Raw genomic sequence first — 20,180 nt, 5'->3', positions numbered from 1 at the left:
CAACCAAAAATTTTATTTCATTATTTTTTTTATTTATTTATTTTTCTTTCAACAAAAGAAACAAAATAAAGAATCCTACCTCTCTTTGCATCCTTGCAACATCCGACAGAGAGCCCAACCTGCAGCTATGGAAATTCTTCCTTTCCCAAAATTCCCAAATTTTCTACATCCAAAAAAAATATCCTTTTTTTTTTCCAAAAGAAAATCAACAACCGCCAAAATGTTTTTCCAACCTAGGTTAAAAGAATGAAATTTTGACCTAATTTTCTAATTTTGAATTTAAACACTTTTTAAATAAAAAGAAATCAAAATAAAAATAATCATTCTTTTTAAACTATTCAAATAATCTAACTTGTTTTTCTAATAAAAGTCAAAATGCTTCTCTCTTATTTAATTTTAATTTTCTCAATATTAACTAAGCTCACATTTATATTTCACAATATTGACAAGGATAAAATATTTTAATTAAATTAACTCCCAAAATCAATCTTTCACACTATATCAAATATACATATAAATTAAACTTGTTTTTCTAATAAAAAATGATTTTATTAAATAAGTAAAATTAACCTTTCTTTACCAAAATGCAAACGAGATTAAATTATATCTATTTCAAATAACTTTAAATCTTTCCCTTTTTAAAATCGCATAAACTAATTAAAATCATTATTTTAAAATTAATCATTAAATTAAACTCGCTACAAACATAAATAAAGCGATCTTTTTAATTAATGATTAATCACATAAAAGAAACCTATATATTTTAAATCCCTCAATTACTAATGCATAGATGAACACATTAATTCAAACTAAATACTTAGGATAAAATATTCTATTTTACCACATGCAAGACACGCAAACCAAGAAAACCAACCAAATACACAACACACAAACCCAAACGAAAAGGGAAACCGATGGACCATACAAGATGCTCACTTGATCATGGCTAAGGAAAGACGAGGGTTTTACGACCACCTAATCCAAATTCTAAGGATGAAAGAGGTATACCCAACCCTGCGAATCCTGATGGAGATGAACCTCGCACCTAGGTGGTACTGTACCTGCAATCTCCTGCAACCATGAGTCATGCAAGCATACATACATATATATATTCAATGAAGGCGTTAGCTCAAGATTTATAACAAGAATTAGGGAAACAATTAAAATTACACAAGAATCGATGTGAAATCATAATAACAGGTATGCACAATATTCATATTATCTAATCTACAACATTACATAATGGTAAATCAACCATCCAAGAATGCCACATAGAAAAAGTCAACCAAAGTCAAACCGATGGTACAAGGCTAACTAGGGTAGGGCACTACATAGTGAGGCTCCTTTGTGATGAGCAGTGTGCTCTAGGCTGTTGGCCTTCCTGCATGTATACAACCCTTACTGTAGTCACATACATACTGCAGAAGTATCATTTGACTATGGGTAGGCTTCCCACTATGGTTTTTCCCTTTACTAGGTTTTCCACATACAAATCTTGGTGTTATGTGTTGTGGATGCATGGTAATTAGTTTATAATTTATGTTTGTTCTTAATTGATATATCCACAATTCTGGTATTTGGTTTATCCATTCTGCTAAAAGGTTTTGTGTGCTTAAAGTTTCATAATTTGTTAACAACTGATTCACCCCCCACCCCCCCTCTTAGTTGTTCACCGATTATCCTAACAGTAAGAGCATATATTCACTATTCAATTGAGAAAATTAGAAATAAATACATCCTAACCTTGTATATTGAGTAGATAATGGATGAAGTTGGGAATTCCAAGCTGGAATATGCGCAGTTGCGGAGGAAGGGTTTTACATAGTTTGTTCACTTTTTGACATTCAATGAGTATGAATGAGTAAGTTACATTTTGAGTCATGTGCATGATGAGTTTATTTGGCAAGGCAGACCATACAGAATAACTAAGTAGACAATTCATGTAGTAACATGCCTGAATCAAACCGGTGACAAGCCTAATCTGAGGAAGGTGACAAACCCTACTATCATTAAGTTAACCAGTGCTCACTTTGGTAGTGGATCAATGACATTTGATTATATCCAGAAACATGATATTATATTTGCATCGATGATTATTGGCTACAAAGTCTACCAGTCTAGCAGACTAATTTCAGTCTTTGGTACTACAATTTATGTAGCGTATCAAATGGTGAAAGAAGATATATAGTATGATTTGTGTACAATTATTCTTGACGATATCCTGAGTGATTTAAAGAAGATAAAAACTGACAAGAAGAATATCTTTAAATTTGTTTTACTAATTGTTTGCCTTGCAATGTACTTTATGAATGAGATCCCCGACATAGGCAAAGTCCAATGGGCCTTTGACTTACCAGTGGCTAGTTAGATCAAGCAAGGTCTACAAAGATTGGGTAAGAAAGAAAATTAGACAGTAGCCTTGTGGAGATTCTTTAAAATCTTCCAAGGAAGAATGAAGGACAGAGTAAGAAATTCTAAGGAAATAGTGGAAAAGTATGCTGACACTATATGTTTCATGGTGGATAAATATCAGTGCCATATGGAGGCAATGGAGCCTAAGATAGTGTGGATAATGCCAATGGGATATAAGGTAGATTCTCAAACTCTTGAATCTTATGCACAACACCTTCTGAGCAATGCGGTAGATCCACAAGATGAAAAATTTGGCACTTTCAAGGAGAAAGACATGGAACTGTACGATAGTTCACTCAGCTAGAGAGGAAGAGAAAAGTAACAAACATCGAAGAGGTAGTGGCTGAGTAGATGGGTTTCACCAAAGAAGCAATTAAGAAGGCTAAGTAGAAAGAAAAAATTGAATCTAAGAAGTTTGGTTCCCTCCCAGTCCAAGCCAAAGGAGACTAATATTGACATTGAATTGTCATTGATGTCAACATGTGTGTGTAGGGCTGAGTTGATGAAGTTACAGAGATACATACAGGACATTCACTGGATGAAGATGTAGTAGGCATGCAGAGTTGATTCATGTCAACAGTGGAGATGCTGCAATGGATAAAGATGTAGAGATGATAAGTGCCATAAATTCCATGAGTATCTTGAAGAATAATGCACAAATGATACCTCCACACTCACTGGAATGTAGAGACATGTAGGACACCCACTAGATGGAGAGGTAGAGAGATGCAAGGCATGAAGAGACATCATGATGGAAAGTTAAATGATGTAACAATGATGAACATCCCAAAGGAAGATCAGAGTAGCTGATATAGTGTTGTATCTGGGTAGCAGAGTTAAATCAGTAAATTAGTATACATGGAGGTTGATAAAGGTGGATAGAGGACCAAGAGCATAAGTACTACTGCAACATCATATAACATGCCTTGTTATATGCACAAGGAGATATAGAAGGCAAGCCTGAAATGTTCTAAAAGGATAAGTAAATGGATGAAGAAGACAAAGGGCAATGCAATAGTGAAGGCATCAAGCAAACCAGATTGAATCAGGAAAGGTGTAACTGTAGATGTCAATAACACACAACTGATTTGACAATAATATGCAGGTTATCACTATTGCTATGACCAAAGGGCTGGTATGTACTATGACAGGAAATGTCAATAACATGATGGTTATGTGTTTGCAAGTGTTAATAACACATTGGTTATGTGACCGGGGTTGTCAATAACAGAACTGGTTGGTTGTACTGGTCTCGTAGAAGAGGATGTCAATAATGCACAAGTTATGTTGCTTGGCTTATCGTGCAACATGTTATAGAGGGTTATATAACCTTGTGGGATAACACTTAATTGAAGAAAACAATGAACCTCCTTATCTCACGACATGTTATTTACATGTAAGAAACCTTGCGGGATAATGAAAGTCAATGGAGCTCAAAGTGGAGAGATGTTCTCTCTTATCCCACGGTGTCGAGAGTGACTAACAAAAGTCACGTGGGATAAGAAACTAAAGGGAAGATTGTGGATTCCCTTATCTCGCATGGGCTAAGATGCACAAAAGATGTCATGCGGGCTACCAAGCGATGCATGTATTGAAGAAAACCCTTATCCCATGAGGGTTTATAACTCCAAGAATATTGTTGTGGGATAAGAGTACAAAGGAAAAAGAAGGTTTTCTTATCTCGCGCGTCTCCATGGAGATAAGGAAAGGGTCGCAGGATAAGAAGTTGCTTGTCAAGGGTAGACAAAGATTATCCCACATGAGTTAAAAGATCCTGCTAATATGGTGGGGGTGAACAAAGAAAGAGGAAGACCTCTTGAAGCTTATTCCGCGAGGCATATAACATGAAGATCAACCAAAGTATGAAGTTTAAAGGATCTGAGCAGCTCGATAGTCCACATAAGCTTTGACCAAGTCCAACCCGACAATGTGGTGTGTATGGAGTGAATCAGAGAACACCTGTCAAAGTGATGAAAGGGTATTTTGCTGACAGAATTAAATATTGTGATCAACTTTGTGGCCATGACTACAATCCGATAGTCTCAGAGGTACACATGGTGGTTGACTAGGATTGACAAAGTGACTTGGATGATGAATGAGAAGATGTATTCATGACAATAGGCAAAATGATTTACGTGGTTGCTAACCAACCTTGACTATCAGATCTGGAAGAAGAATATGAAGACATGTGGCTCCTTGGTGGACAAAACAAATCAGATTTGTAGAGTTAGTGCATCTGATGGAGGTTGTTGGCCATCTTTTCTAGGTAGGTCGACAGAGGATAGATAAGGGATTAATGGCAGATCATGTGGAGATTTTTGCGAGACTCGAGGTGATCGACAATGGTAGAACCAAATCTGTGAGGCATATTTAGCTTGCTAAAAAAAAGCAACCCAATACAGAGAACATCTAGGGAAACAAAGAAGAGTCATTCAATGTAGGTGGTTGATTCAAGGAGGGAAATCTAATCTACTGTAGACTATATCCTTGAAGAGCAGATTGAGATTACTAAGTTTAGTAATCTATGTATAGATAATGCATTTATGATGATGACTATCTGTCTGAGTGGTATACAGAGAATCTGATCAGTAAGCAAATACAATCTCTCAGAGATCAAGGAGATTAAATTTTGAATCTATTCTTGGAGGGAAATCTTGTAGATACAAAGCTAAATGAATGGAGGGTCATTTGATGTGAGTTGACATGATTAGTTGAGGTAAATAAGATGGGAGAGATGTGTCGACAAGTGGTAGAGTAGGGAGATTAGAAATCAGAGATGATGTGGCACGCGGAACCGCCATGATGACATTATGATCAAGTCCTACTAGTTGAATCTAGCGGATCAATGACTTAGATTCAAAGTTGATCATAAATATAGGTTAGTTGTTTTTGTGTTTGGGAACTTGGATTTCCAACTAGGAGAATGAAAACTAACTGAATGAATGATCTACATGGTGCATAGGAAATTGTACAGACTACATGGCATGACAATGAGGAAGAACAATTGTTCTCCTATGGGTGATGAGTCATGATCGAACTGACCTCCTAGATGTGGATTTTGAGGACAACAACATAGACTTGTTGGTATAGTTTTTGATTTATGGGAGTTGGAAAAGTTTGTGCTATTGTGGAGAAGAAAAGTAGCTTAGGAGAGAACAAAGAGTAGTGTGTTGGGGTTGCAAGGTGAATACGCAGAGAGAAGAAAAGAGCAGAGACTGCAACAAAGACCAATTGAGAGAGAGAAATAGAAGACAGAGTGTATAGAGCCAAGGTAGAAAGGGAAAAAGGTAGAAGAGGAGAAGTGATCCGAGTAGAAGACAGGGAGAAAAGAGTAGAGATCAAGTGCAAAGATAGATAGAGAGAAAAGAACAAAGAAGAAGAGATCAAAAAGAGAGAAAATCAGTAAGGTGTTGCAAAACCTCATATGCAACAAGGTATATAACATGTATTTGTAATTACATTCATTGTAATCTCTGAGTGGGTGCTCAGAGTAGAGGTAGATGCTCTTTTGAGTAGAAGGTCATAAATTGTAGGGGTTGGTGCCCTAAAGATAGGGGTTGGTGCTCCTTGGGTTGGTGCCCTAAAATTTAAGGGTTGGTGCCCATAAAAGTTGTAACCTATGATTTAATTGTGAGGATGGATTAGAGTAGTAGACTCCAGCAGCTATTCTCATCAAGGTTTTTCCCAAATTGGGTTTGTTGGTGCCCAAAGACTTGCCTAATTCCTAGTTGATCCAATCATCCTTGGCCAACGAATAGGGATGGTCGAAGACCAAATCCCTTTGCACTTTAGGCTCCACTAAACCCAGGTGGGTGTACCTTACACTCTCAAGCACAAAAGAAGTTTATTTTAAGTGAATTTAAATCATGGGAGTTAGCAATTGCACGGATGGAAAAAGGTTTTCCTGCAATTATGCTAACAAAAGTGTTTTTTATTAGATACCTTTAAAACTGATAAAATAAGTGTGAATATAGCTATGTTATGTAAAAGATTACTGTCAAGACTTTAAGCCATTATGAAAAAGAGTAGTACTGATAGAAATTAGAATATTTGTTTCTTTGATAAGGACCTAATGCATTAAAAGTTATTTAGAAAAGATTAATAACAGACCAATGCCTTTATCTGACCATTATTGAATAACTCTGTGGACAAGAATCACTCTCAACTCAAGAGACAATTATAAGACCATCACTGTGAAAGTTTCATTATGTGTTGCATGAACAATAAAAACCCAATTTGACATTCAATAAAACATCATGTGATGGCACATCACAGCAAATCTAAAAGATTTATCAAGACGACATATGATTCCATCAAACACAAAACTACACATAATAGTCTAAAGATAAAAGCATGAAATCTTGTATATTAAATTCTAGAATAAGAATGTACACAAAAACTACACTTACAAATACTCTAATACTTGTTGTCCTTGTGAGTGCTAGTGTTGAATACAGTATCCCTGCCAATGATCTCTATGGTAACCAATCTCTCCATCTGCTCACCTGTCTCCTTCATATCCAAAAAATCTTCTTAGGCAACATTAAGGGATGTGTTGAGTACATTCTGGCATTCTGCAATCCAAATCCCTTTGTCCTTTAACTTCTTTGCATCATCCACAATATCTGATACACCATACCTAACAATATCCTTACAATTGGTAAATTCCTTCTTAATGTCTACACCAAATGCCTTATGCTTGTTCAACCTTCTCTAGATCTTCGCAACAATTTTCTCATCGGCACTCTTCTCTTTCAACAATGCCTTCAGCCTCTTCAAATTTCTTTCATGAGAAGCCATATTATCCTGGCTCTTCTGACAATTTGTCCAGAATTCTTTGAGAACTTCCAACAAATGCTCAAACCTGTTTGTCAACAAAACACAAGCAGCATCTACCCTGGCAGTCCTGCTTTGCCTCCTCAGCTTAATGTTTTCTTTAATTTGGTCTTCATATTTCTTTTTCTTTTGCACACCAGTATCAGTTATCTATGGTACTTCATGACCACAACTTCTCAATAGGTCTTCATATAAATTCTTGTATGTTTGACCCTCTTTTAACACCCACTGCATTTGGGCCTTATTCGGTTTTGTAATGTCAATCCCCAAATCTATAGTGACAATTGGATTAACTTCTCCCACTTTCAACCTCATCATGTGCCCAAATGTCTTATCTACATCTATAATCTCGGGTCTTTTATTTGGAGGGTATAGGGCCCAAAGCAACATTTCCTCTTCATTTGGATCATATCTCGATCCAATGAAAATGTCATCAACACCCTGTATGTCTAACTTTACATCCTTTCTATCAGAATGTAACAAGCTATCAAAAATGAAAGAAGCACTTAAGTCCCATCCTGGGAACAAAATGATACCTGGCTCACTAAGAATTTTTCTCCCTCTTTGTGGTGTCATTGTGGCCACTTCTGCATCAATGTCTCCTTTCAATTTTTTAAGCATCTCTACTTCATTTTTTGGGGTAACATTTGGGATGTTTTCCCTCAGCTTCTTCCCTTTGTAATGGTACAAGAATGACTTAAGCTCTTTGGACTATACAAAAACTTTATCTACAATGAAAGTTGCATGCTCTTCCATTCTCACATCGGTGTTGGCATTTATTCTCACCATGGCTTGCTCCTGGCTCTCTGCCACTTCTTCTAATTTAGGTGCATAGAGGGTTGATACAACTATATTCTCATCAGACCCACTCTCATAATATCCTTCTTCTTTTAGTTGCTGAAGCCTATGCTTCCACTCTTCCAATTTTTGGTTCAATTCTTCTAAAATCGTAGAAACCTCATCCCATTCCTTGTTTCTAAATAGATCCTCAGTATCCATGGGTATATGCAAATATTCTCCCAGGTTCTGGCTCTTCCTACAGTGGTGGATATATCCCTCTGGATCATAATTTTTTTGAGCCTGGTGTCCATACAAATTATATTCCTCTACCAACTTCTTTTCTATCATCTCATAAGCTTTAGTAGATACAATGGTGAAGTCTCCAAAATGCAAAGTGGCAGGCATAAATACCTGCTTGTGTGCGCCACCCAAATGTTTTGCATTTGACATACTAAGTTTCCTAGCAATCTCTAAATAGGCAATCCTATTAGGAACTAATGTAGGCAACATATATGGAACACCCTCAAAACCATAAACCCTAAAAAAAGTGAAATTATGACATATAAACCAATCACCCCAATTGTGGTTGACCCTAGTGTCTCCAAAAGAATGGGGTCTCAATAATCTCTTAATCTTCGATGAGATAGACCCATCACATTCCACTCCAAACAATCTATAAAAGGGATTAACAAAATATTCTTCAAACAACACATAGTGTGATTTGTCAGACCTTGAACCCACAGTGATACCCATAATTGAATTGGTTGGTCCTTTCCCTCTTTATTCCTGGGAGTCACCCTTAATTCTTCTGACCACAAACCTTTCATCTACCCATGAAACAAAACCATATGCATTAGCAATGAGTAAAATTTGAAAGTAGGGTTAGGCTCTATTTACAAACTTAAGAATCCTTCATGCAACTTCTCTACCAAATAAGTTGCATAATCAAATGGCTTTAGCTCATGCATTTGAATGTTTGCAGTTAACACTAATGGTTCTATCCTTGTAACATAAGGAACTTCCTCCCTGTAGACCTGGTGGCATGCCCAATATGTGTACTACAAATATTGTCTTAATAGAGTAATTTTGAAAGGAGGACCATCTTGCTCTGTGAGTCGTCCCTTCTCCTTTTTGTGAATTTGTAACTTCCACATTGTGTGAGTGGTTTCCATTTGGGTATAATCCTCTTCCAGATCTACAAAGGATAGCGGCATGGAAGGCTCATAAGACAAATCAAAAACCTCCTGAAAAGAATCTGGATGAACGGATCCCCATTGGGCAATTGAATGCATATTTTTTCTTTGTTGTACTTCCTGGTGAGTAATTCCAATAATCTGAGATTTATAAAAACATTTGGGACCACCAGTTTGCCCAAATTTGTCATCCAAGGGTTCGATAATGGCATCTCCTTGTTCTTCCTTAGGTAGTGATACATAAACAATTCATGGCTGCCTATGGTTGTCCAAATATCTCCAACCCCTTTGTATTTATCTTCTAATTGATAATTGGGTGGAAAATAGGTTTTAGACCTCCTCGACTTAGCACCAAAAGACTCCATTTGGTCAATCATGTCCTGGTTCAACTTTTGCTTTTGCACACCCTCCACAGACTTTGTCTTTTTTAATTTAGTAGACTGTGTATCTGAAATCTCTATGACCTTTCTTTTCCCTTGTGAACCAAAAGCCTCCATGATTAAATGCTTGAATTCTCAAATTATCCGTGCTTCTTGTCTGCAACTTGAATGTTGATGGCTGAAGAAACTGTAAATAATTATGGCACGAAAACTCTTTTTTTATGTTGGATATGCAACAGCTAGAGTCTATAACAATTATAAACTCATCAAATTTTCTTCGTGCGAATCCAATCGACCTGATTGTGAGCATTAAATAATGTTTGTCGTATCAGACATTCTAATGGCTAATCAACATAACCCCACCCGATAATTCAATTACTTGGCACTACCCATATTTTGCATTCCTTCAATTACCTTTTTATCTTTCTGATTAGTATAGGTCACTCTAATCAATCCATAAGATCTCACCCCAGTCGTTTCACTTTTTTCCTCAAGGCTTGACTTATCCCGATGGATCCACCTTTTCTTTCTATTAGTCAACTTTTCTTTATGTCACATTGGGGTATGTCTCTTCGATGAAACCTCCTATTTATTCCTCCAGTTGCTCCATTGGCCTTCGGAATGAAGTCACTTAATACTTCATCTGATGGTCTCATGACATCTAACTTTCTTTTTGATCGGCATAACTTTCACTGATTTCTTCATTGGGCGTCGGCGTAGCGTATTTTCCTTGCTTTCGTTAGTTATTAGTCTCCCCAATAGATCCACCCTCTATGGCATTCTATCCATTGGGCATCAGAACAACTCTAAAAATGTTTCTCCGGTAGCATAAGCTATCCTGATGAGTCTTCTTGCACCTTACTCTCCTTATCGGGTTGCTTCGGTCTATCAGCGTAGGCTTTCTCGATGTAGACACTTTGTTTTTGTTGAGCTCATCTTCCTCATCGGTAATCGAGATAACCCAAAACGCATCTCCCTGATAATGTATGTTATCCCGATGAGTCTTGCTCCCCTTCTTGCTTGGTACCACTTTATTGGAGAGAGTCTCTCCAATAAAGTCACCTTCTCCATTTAGTGCAACAGGTATCGGGGTAACATAAATTAGGACCTCCTGATAACCCGATGTCATCACTATAAATACATTGCCCCATCGGTTGTTGGCAAGAGATCCACCGATAACCCCATCGGGTATCGGGATAACATTTTTCCCTTGTTTCTTATAGTGTATGTTACTCCAATGACTCCGACTTCATCATCATAGCTCGCCTCGATGGATTTCCACTTACTTGCATCTTTTCCTACTATAGACATCTAAAAATGGTCAACGCTTGTGGAGTCATACTTTAACATTTGCGCATTGCCTTATTTTAGGGTTCTTGCATTGCATTAACATTTCTTCTATTTTGCGCACTTGGTCTTTATCATTTGCAAGCATCGAGTCCTTCTTTTGCATTCCTCATTTTTCTCGCTTTCAAATTAGGTATTGTCGATAGCAATCTTCAGTTATGATTTTGGTCAATCTTATCTTGTCACATCATGGTGCGTGCTCATTTATCATCATTTTGGACATCGTCAATCCTAATCGATGATAGAATTAGGGTTTTGTCCTCTTGTCAATCTTGTCACCTTGTGATCGATTCATCATCGATCCTTGTCCTGGTCAATCTTGTCATTTTGTGATCGATTCGTCATCGATCCTTGTCCTTTTCAATCGTGTCAATTTGGATCAATTAGTCATTGTTCCTCGTTAATTGGCACCTATCAATTTGATCTCTTTATCAATCTTGGTCAATTTATCAATCAATCTCGATCATTTATCAGCATTGGTCCTTTGTCAATCAAAATCATGATCAAATCGACCCTACATCAATTATCTTTTGTCAAGACCTAATCGTCGTCCTTGCATTTCTAATTCATCTTCTAGGGTTTTATGATTTGTTCATCTTGTTTGTCATTTTCCCTCTAGGTTAAATTATTTATATATTTATCCTAAGTCTTCTTGTCACAATTAAATATTTATTTAATTGGCTAATTAATTCCCCCTCTTTTTGTGAATTAATTAATGAATGAAAAATTATTAATTAATTTACCTAATTTTCTAATTTCATCAATTTCTATTTTCCTAATTTCCAATTCATCATTTCTAACCTAATTTTCTATTTCTCCTATTTTTCTAATATTTCCCCTAATTTCATGGGAATTGCATGTCAATTTTGTCAATTTTGTCATAATTTGTCAATCAATCAATCTTGCATGTCAATTTTTGTCATAATTTGTCAATCAGTCAATCTTCAATAGAAAATGTCAATTTTGTCATAATTTGTCATATTTGTCATTCTTGATTTGAAATTTCCTTTCAAATCTCTTCATGCTAATCTTGTCATCTCTCCAATTTGTCTATAAATTGGATGATTTTCTTCAATCAATGGATCTAATCACATTTTCAGAGGGAATTAATCACATTTTCAGAGGGATTGAATCACATTTTCAGAGGATCAATCACGCTTCTAGTATCCTTACGCTGCCATTTCATCTTGTCAATCTTGCTTTCATACTATGCCTTTGCATTTGTAAGTGAGATCCACAAACAAAGTAGTTTGAAGGAGAAAGAAGGACAATGGAGAATTATGGAGGAGATATTTGTGTTTGTAATGGTTTGCATTTGGTTTGATTATCTTGTCTTTATATCTCTATTGAATGTTTTTAGGATTTCTTATCATTGCAATCTAGTTTTTGTGATTGAGCTAGTCTAATTTCTATTTGCTTTTATGAATTCCAAATTCCTATCTACATTTTCTGGTGAACCCGGCATGAAACTAACCCCTTAACCATGTTTTTGAGTGCTTTTGAGCTGATTTGCAAGTGAAAACCCAAGAAACAGGGCAACTCGGGGCTTTCTGGACACTTCTGCACCTGTGTAGGAGGGATCTGTGCCTATGTCAAGGAGATCTATGCCTATGTCAAGGCATTTTGCGCCTATGTCAAGGCATTTTGTGCCTATGTTGAGACATTCTATGCCTGTGTAAGGCCAGAAACAGAGGTGAAACCAGTGTTTTTACTTGCAAATTACTTTGTTTTCATTTTGTTCTTATATTCTGGTTTTTCTTTGGTACTGATTTCTCTGTGCAACACATTGGCGTTACGTGTGACAAAGACTAAAAAATGAAACTACTAACAAATCTTATGCAGGATGCAGTCAAAGACTTTTATTAAAACATCTTGCATGTGATTTTTAAAGTAGTTGCACATCTAGTTTCTTAAAGGTTAATGAATGCCATGCATGCTTTGTTTACTTTTAGTTTGATTGCATGTTTTAACCCTTAGAATTGGGCCTACCTCCTGATTTGCCTAGCACTTCACACAGGCATTGGTGAGAGGGAATGACCCTAAGTGGTGATGGGCTAAAGCCAAGCTCTTCTGAACCACTCTAAATAACTGTGGATGCAACGGAAGTTGTAGACAACAGGTGCTGGAATGGTATTGCGACGATTTATTCGCCGGATCAATACCCACCTGAACAAAAACCCTTACAAGAATCTCTTGTTTTTAGAGACCAAAAACCTTCTATCTGTTGGCTCAGGCATTGTGATACGTGCATGCTGAAGACACCTCTCATGTACTCCTTAGTTAGAGATAGAAAGTTCTTGGGAAGTGATTCCCTTTGAACTCGAAGCTTGGTATGCCCAAGAAGTGAGTGCATTGTAAGGGGGAGCCAGTGCTACCAAGTGTCTAGCTATCTGGCTAAGTGTTGTATTTTGTTAGAGGATTCAACAAATATTGTCCTTGCCAGCCATAGGATTTGTTGTAAATGTGCTTGATTGTCTTGAGTCAAAGTCAAACAAACATTTTGTCTTCCATGATTGTCAAAGGTTAAATTAAAAGCAAACTTTCAAAAGTGCTCATAATCAGCTTGGGTTTTGAAAATCAACAACATTCAACTCAAAACAAAATTCCAAATTTGTCCAAGTATTCATTCGACATTTGAACATGGCTTGTCAAAATATTGAATGTCTTTGTTTCAAAATTTATGTCACTTTAGGCTAGGTTTTGCATAGTCCCACTTAGGTCCTAAGGCATATTGTCATCTCCTTTCATTTTAGTCCTTTTCATTGCAAGCGTCCTCATTTTGCACTTAGGTCCAAGATCATTTTCCCTAAGTTTGCATTTCATTGTCATATCCAAGATAGATTTCCATTTAGGTTGCATAGGTTGCATTCTGCATATTCCAAGTCATTGGTCTTCGCATTATCCTTATCATTTTATTTAGATCATTTTCATGTCATATCCCAAGTCATTGTCATAATCATTGCCTTCCTGCATTTAGTCTCAAAAATTTGATTTGTCAAACTTGGAAAATCAAAACTTTGGATAATACCCTAAGTTGTTGTTAGGAAGTCTTGACCTGGTCTAAAAATTTGTCCTTTTATTAATATCATTTTTGTCAAACCTATCTTAGTATCCAAGCATATAGGTGAGACATTGTCAATTTGTCCTCTTGTCATTTGGTCCTTTATCCTTTAAGGTCTTGGCTTCATTTCAATTTCCTAAGGTTGAGTCTTTAGGTTTGCATTTCAAAAAGTTTGTCCAAATCTTGAAAAACAACAAAAACATAGGTTGCATTCTTGCCATAGATTGCATTTTCATTTATTTAGGTTGCATTTAGTTGCATATCATACATCATCCTTTTAAAATTAAAAAATCCAAAAAAATATTGCATTTGCATAGTGACATGCCTATTGAAACAAGGTCAAAATCTAAGAAGATGAGCGAACCAACATATCAACCCATTGACAACATATCAAACTCACAGTTGCAACCTAGCCAATCATTACAAATTGAAGGTTCGTCAAACACATCATTACCACCATATGGAATGGTTCAACTTGGACCACCTCCATTATATGAGCCAATGTTTGTACCCATGAAACCAGGATATGGGAGTGTTCCACCAACACCAAGAGGAAATGCACCTTTTGATTGGAATCAACCGAACCTGCAACATGAAATTCAAACATTATGTACGGAACAAACTCTTTCACAAGGATTTGGTTCAGATCAAGGCATTCAACAAGAAATAAATCCAAATGTTTTACCAGATTTTTCATCAGATTCCGATGCTTCCGATGATGTTGATATGTTCCTTAAAGATCCAAAGTTGACAAAAAAGATGGATAAATTCTTGAACAAGGTCTTTAAGATGTTCCCACAAAAATATCTTGACATGATGAGTAATGTGACCTCCTCAAGTGAGCAAATTAATGTGCAAAAACAACAAGGTGGTGAGTTGTTAAGTTTCTCTCCACATCCAAATGAAGAAAATGTGCAACAAGAAACTCAACACACCTTGATGAGTAAATGTGCTTCAAAAACGTTGATAGTGACTATTCCTCAAAAGTCATCATTTGAAACAATAAACAATCCGTTATTTAATACAACACCTTTAACACAAGATCAAGTGAGGGCCACACAAATATTGAGAGCTGTCCCTCAACAAGAAATGATTCCTTGAATAATTACAAGTGGATCAAAATCTAAGATGCAAGAAAGCTTTACGACTGGAATGCCTGATCTCACCAATGTCCAAAACAATTCCACAATGCAACAAAGTTCCTATGTCCCATTAAGTTCAATATATTTGCCAAATACTCAAGTACATATTATGCAAAATATTGTGACAGATCCTTCAATAATGGCAACACAAAGAGCCACAAATAGTGGTTTGCACCAACAACAAATGTTACAACAATTGAGTAATACACAAAAGGCACAATCGAATGTGCAAACAAGAAATGCACAACAACAACAATATTGCATTCAACAACATGTTGCGGTGTCTTCTGCACCATTACAAGTTAATTCAAACTTGCAACCACCACAGTGGATTGGACAAACAACATAGCAAGTAAATGTGAGTGCCATACCCCATCTCAAGGAGAAACAACAAAAACCTCCCAAACAAAGTTTTTTGCAAATGATGGGATTTACATCAAGACAACAACAATTGGCACAAAGTCAACAAATTTTGATTTGTCAGCATCAACAACAACATGTGCCTCCATATGTGCCAAGACAAACAAGTTATCATACTTCACAACCACAATTGATGTCCGTGCAATAACAACACCCTCAATTGCAATATCAACCAAGGCTACCAATCATGATTCCACCACAAGAAGCACAACAACAGGGTCAATGTCAAGGCACGGCACAACCATAGCAACAAGAGCTGTATCAAGAACTTTATATGCCAGAGACACCAAAGACAACAATTTCTGAGCATCAACAGCCAATGGAGAACAAGATGTATCGACAAAGAGTACACCCAAGAATGAATGATGAACTTCCAAAATCTTTGATACCTGACACATTTGCACAATAGTTTGAGAAGTTGCAACGACAAGTCGACGCATTGGAAACCAAAGGAACAAAGAAATTGTACATAGATCAAGATTTATGTCCTAATCCATTTGACAAGAGCTTGTACATGCCTCCCTTCCCTAAGCATTTTGAGGCACCTAATTTTGAGAAATATAAAGGGAATGGCAATCCAAAAGACCATATTCGAGCATTTTTCATAGCATGTACTGAAGTGAGTTATGAGGAAACATATTTAATGTGCTTATTCGCATGAAGTCTCATAGGACAAGCCATGGATTGGTATTCACATTTGCCAGGGAATATAAAGACTTGGTCAGAATTGGCTCAAAAGTTTATATCTCACTTCGCATTCAACATTGACAGTGAAGTGACCATGTCAGATTTATGCAACACCAAGCAAAAGCAAGGTGAACCATTAGTGACTTTCTTGCAACGATGGCGAAGCTTGTATAGTCATTCCTCCCTAGATATACTTGAAGAACAACAAGTGAACTTATCTATTCAAAATTTGGTCCCAGAAATGATGTATGAACTCAAATTGAAAAGTCCCAATACCATTGAGAAACTCATTAAGAAAGGGATGAACATTGAAACTGCTCTTGTAGCTAAGGGAATCATTAAGCTCAACAAAAACAGTGACAACACAAACAATTCAGGGGACAGAAATAGATTTTGGTACAAAAACAAGAATGTCACTAATGATGGAGTTGTTGATGCAAGAGCAGTGAATGCAAATCAACCCATGTTCACAATAAAGAAATTGAGTGCCCCTAATATGTCGGCTATGGAACAAAATCAAACACCAACAAGTAATGTTACTCAACAGCCGCAATATCAACAATATACTCAACAATATAATCAGCAACAAGGTCAACAACGAAAACCTTTCTGATCAAGGGATGGGCCTCCTCGATAGTTTACGCCATTGGGAGAGCCTATTGAGTCAGTAATGAAACAATTAATACAAGCAAAGTTTATCAAGTTACCAGATATCAAGGCAAAACCATTGGTAAAGCCGCATTGGTGGAATGATAATGCATATTGTGACTACCATCGATCAAAAGGACATAAAACCGCATCATGTTTTCAATTGAAACATATGATTCAAGACTTGTTAGATCAAGGAGTAATTGAGGTAGACCCACCCAACGTGACCTCTAACACTGATCATAGAATTTTTAAAACTCCTTTGCTTGATCATGATAAGGGTAGAGCATCTTCTTCAAACTCTACCCAAAAAACAAATCTTAATTATGCAAATACTGGTTATAACAATGTCATCAATTGTTTTCAAGTGTTAAATGAGTATGTTTCCACCATAAGAATAAAGGGACAAGATCCTTCTTGCGCAGTGACCACTCGTTGATCCAAAATAGTCCTGAAAGGAGCTCCTGCAATTCCTCCCAAATCAACTCCTACGAGTCAGTATAATCTCCTAGATCATCTAGGGAAGACACCTGCACAAATATCAATTCTTGAGTTGTTGAAAATGTCCCCTATGCATCGCGCAGTCCTAGATAAAGCTTTAACTGAGTCCACTGTCCCGACAAACATTGATGTTGACCAATTTCAAGCCCAAATTGGACATCTAGCTATTTCCCAACACGTCACCTTTTTTGATAATGATATTTCTCCTGATAAGCTCCCTCATAATGATCCTTTACATCTTGAAGTCTTTGTCCATAATTGCAAGATCCGATGAGTCTTGATAGATGGCGAAGCAGGTCTTAACATCTGTACCTTGAGAGTGGTCATTGGTCTTGGTTATACAGAAAATGACATTGATTCTTCCAGAAGAATAACAATCAAAGCATATGATGATGTTGAGCATCCATCTAAAGGGGTAATTTCATTGCCTATCAAAGTCGGTCCAGTGATAGAAAACACTTTCCTACAGGTCCTAGACCTTGATCTCCCTTACAATATGATTCTTGGCCGTTAGTGGATCCACGCAATGAAAGCAGTTCCATCTACTTATCATTAGTGTTTAAAATATCCTTACAATGGGACTGAGATAACAATTCTAGGAGATCGTAATCCATTTCAATTTTGTGCTAATCTAAAGGATTCCCCGCAGCAACAAGTCCTAGTCAATAGAGAGGCTCACTCACATAATTATGTGGATCCTAATGAATTGTTAGATGTTGTCAAAGGAAAATTGAAGATACAGGACCAAGGATGCGGAGAGTATTCAATGGCTCAAACATTCCTCATTGGGAATTTACCAATATCTCCAAAATCACATGGCAAACCACATTTGTTGCAAAAGGAACCTAAGATAGTCATTCAATATCAGCCCCCCACTACATTTACAAGATGGGGTGAACTTGACAAAGAAACTCTGGATGATGATGTCATAGATTGGCTTTATAAGGATCCAACTGAGACACCACCTATTAGGTTGCCAGTGGAGCGGTATGGCAAAGGGTTTACTATGCTATAGAAAAAGGGATATGATGGCTACAGTGGCTTGGGCCCTAATAAGAAAGGAAGACTAGAACCTATTATACCCAAGATGCGACCTCCAACTTTAGGGTTAGGTTTTGTACCATTGCGAATTGGACCCTTGTCTACCAAAGTGACCACGTGTAGAAAGGGGCATGACTCTGATGATGAAACGACACCTGAGGATACCCGACCTGAAACTAATTCCAATGAATGGGAATGGAGTTCCTTTTCTTCTAGCTCCTATGCCCTCGAAGATATTTTCCTTGACCCTGATGATTTGCCCATTGAAGACAAACATGAAATAACTTGCCCTCCTAAAACATGTCCTAATGCTTGGATAGAGTCATTCTGGGACCCAAGCTCCAAATCAGATATGAGCAGTTCAGACAGTGATACCACAGATGTTTACATCTTTACCATCTCAGCCCTCTCTCTTTAAAACTGATGATGACATGCCCCTTGTCTATCCTCAGCTTATCCAACATGACCAACAAGAACCACTCACATTAGATTGTTTCCAAAATAACGAAGCAATTGCCGAATTTCTTGGACTCCGAGAAGGCATACCACAAGGTGATCATAAAGTAGGATTTACTATTGATCTACATTCCACAACATATTTTGGGGAGTCAACTCCATATTCTAGTCATAAAAATGAAAAAGAAAAAGTAAAAAATCAAAAGAATAGGTCTTTGAGTGAAAACCGTAAGGCACTCTCTGATCATGAAAAAGTAAAAATAAAAGACGTACCTGTGGGTGAAAACCTCTCTGAGGCGCCCAAAGGTGGAAGATTGGACATACCCTTGTCAAGTCAAGATAAATCAATATTGCTTGTGGAAATAACCGAAGAGATAAATTTGGGCACACCTGACAACCCTAAGGTCATTCATTTTGCTGCTTCCCTATCAAAACAGGAAAAGATAGATTTTGTCAATTTCTTTCTTGAGAAGAAGATCATTTTTGCATGGTCCTATGCAGATATGCCCGGCCTTGATCTAGAATTAGTCCTTCATCACTTGCCATTAAAATTAGATGCCAAGCTCGTCAAACAAAAACTCAGAAAGATGCATCCCCAGGTGGCTCTCTTGGTCAAGGTAGAACTAAAAAAATTATTAGATGTGGGCTTTATCAGACCCATTGATTATGCAGACTGGATTTCAAATTTGGTACCGGTTAGCAAAGTAACTGGGGGCATCAGAATCTGTTCAGATTTTAGGGATCTCAATAAAGCATGCCCTAAAGATGACTTTCCACTACCAAATATTGACATCATAGTTGACATGACTACCGGATATGAGATGCTATAATTGATGGATGGTTTTTCTGATATAATCAAATTCGCATTGCTCCTGAAGATCAACATAAGACTGCATTCACATGTGCTTGGGGTACCTACTGTTGGAATGTGATGCCTTTTGGTCTTAAAAATGCTGGAGCAACATATCAAAGAGCTATGACAACAATTTTCCATGATCTTATGCATACTTTGATGGAAGACTATGTTGACGACCTATTATGCAAATCTGTCACAAGAGATAGTCATCTAGCCATCCTTGGCCCAATCTTTGATCGAATGGAAACCTACAAGCTCAAACTCAACCCAAAGAAATGTGTCTTTGGTGTCACAGTCGGCAAATTATTAGGGTACATTGTCTCTCATAGAGGCATCAAAGTAGACCCTGAAAAGGTTAAAGCAATAATGGATATGCCTCCTCCTTCCAATCTCCGTCAACTAAGAAGTCTGCAAGGAAAG

The sequence above is a fragment of the Cryptomeria japonica genome, chromosome 5 (assembly GCF_030272615.1).
Source record: "Cryptomeria japonica chromosome 5, Sugi_1.0, whole genome shotgun sequence".
Taxonomy (NCBI): Eukaryota; Viridiplantae; Streptophyta; class Pinopsida; order Cupressales; family Cupressaceae; genus Cryptomeria; species Cryptomeria japonica.
The sequence above is the reverse complement of the archived record's forward strand: the minus strand, read 5'-3'. Positions refer to the sequence as shown.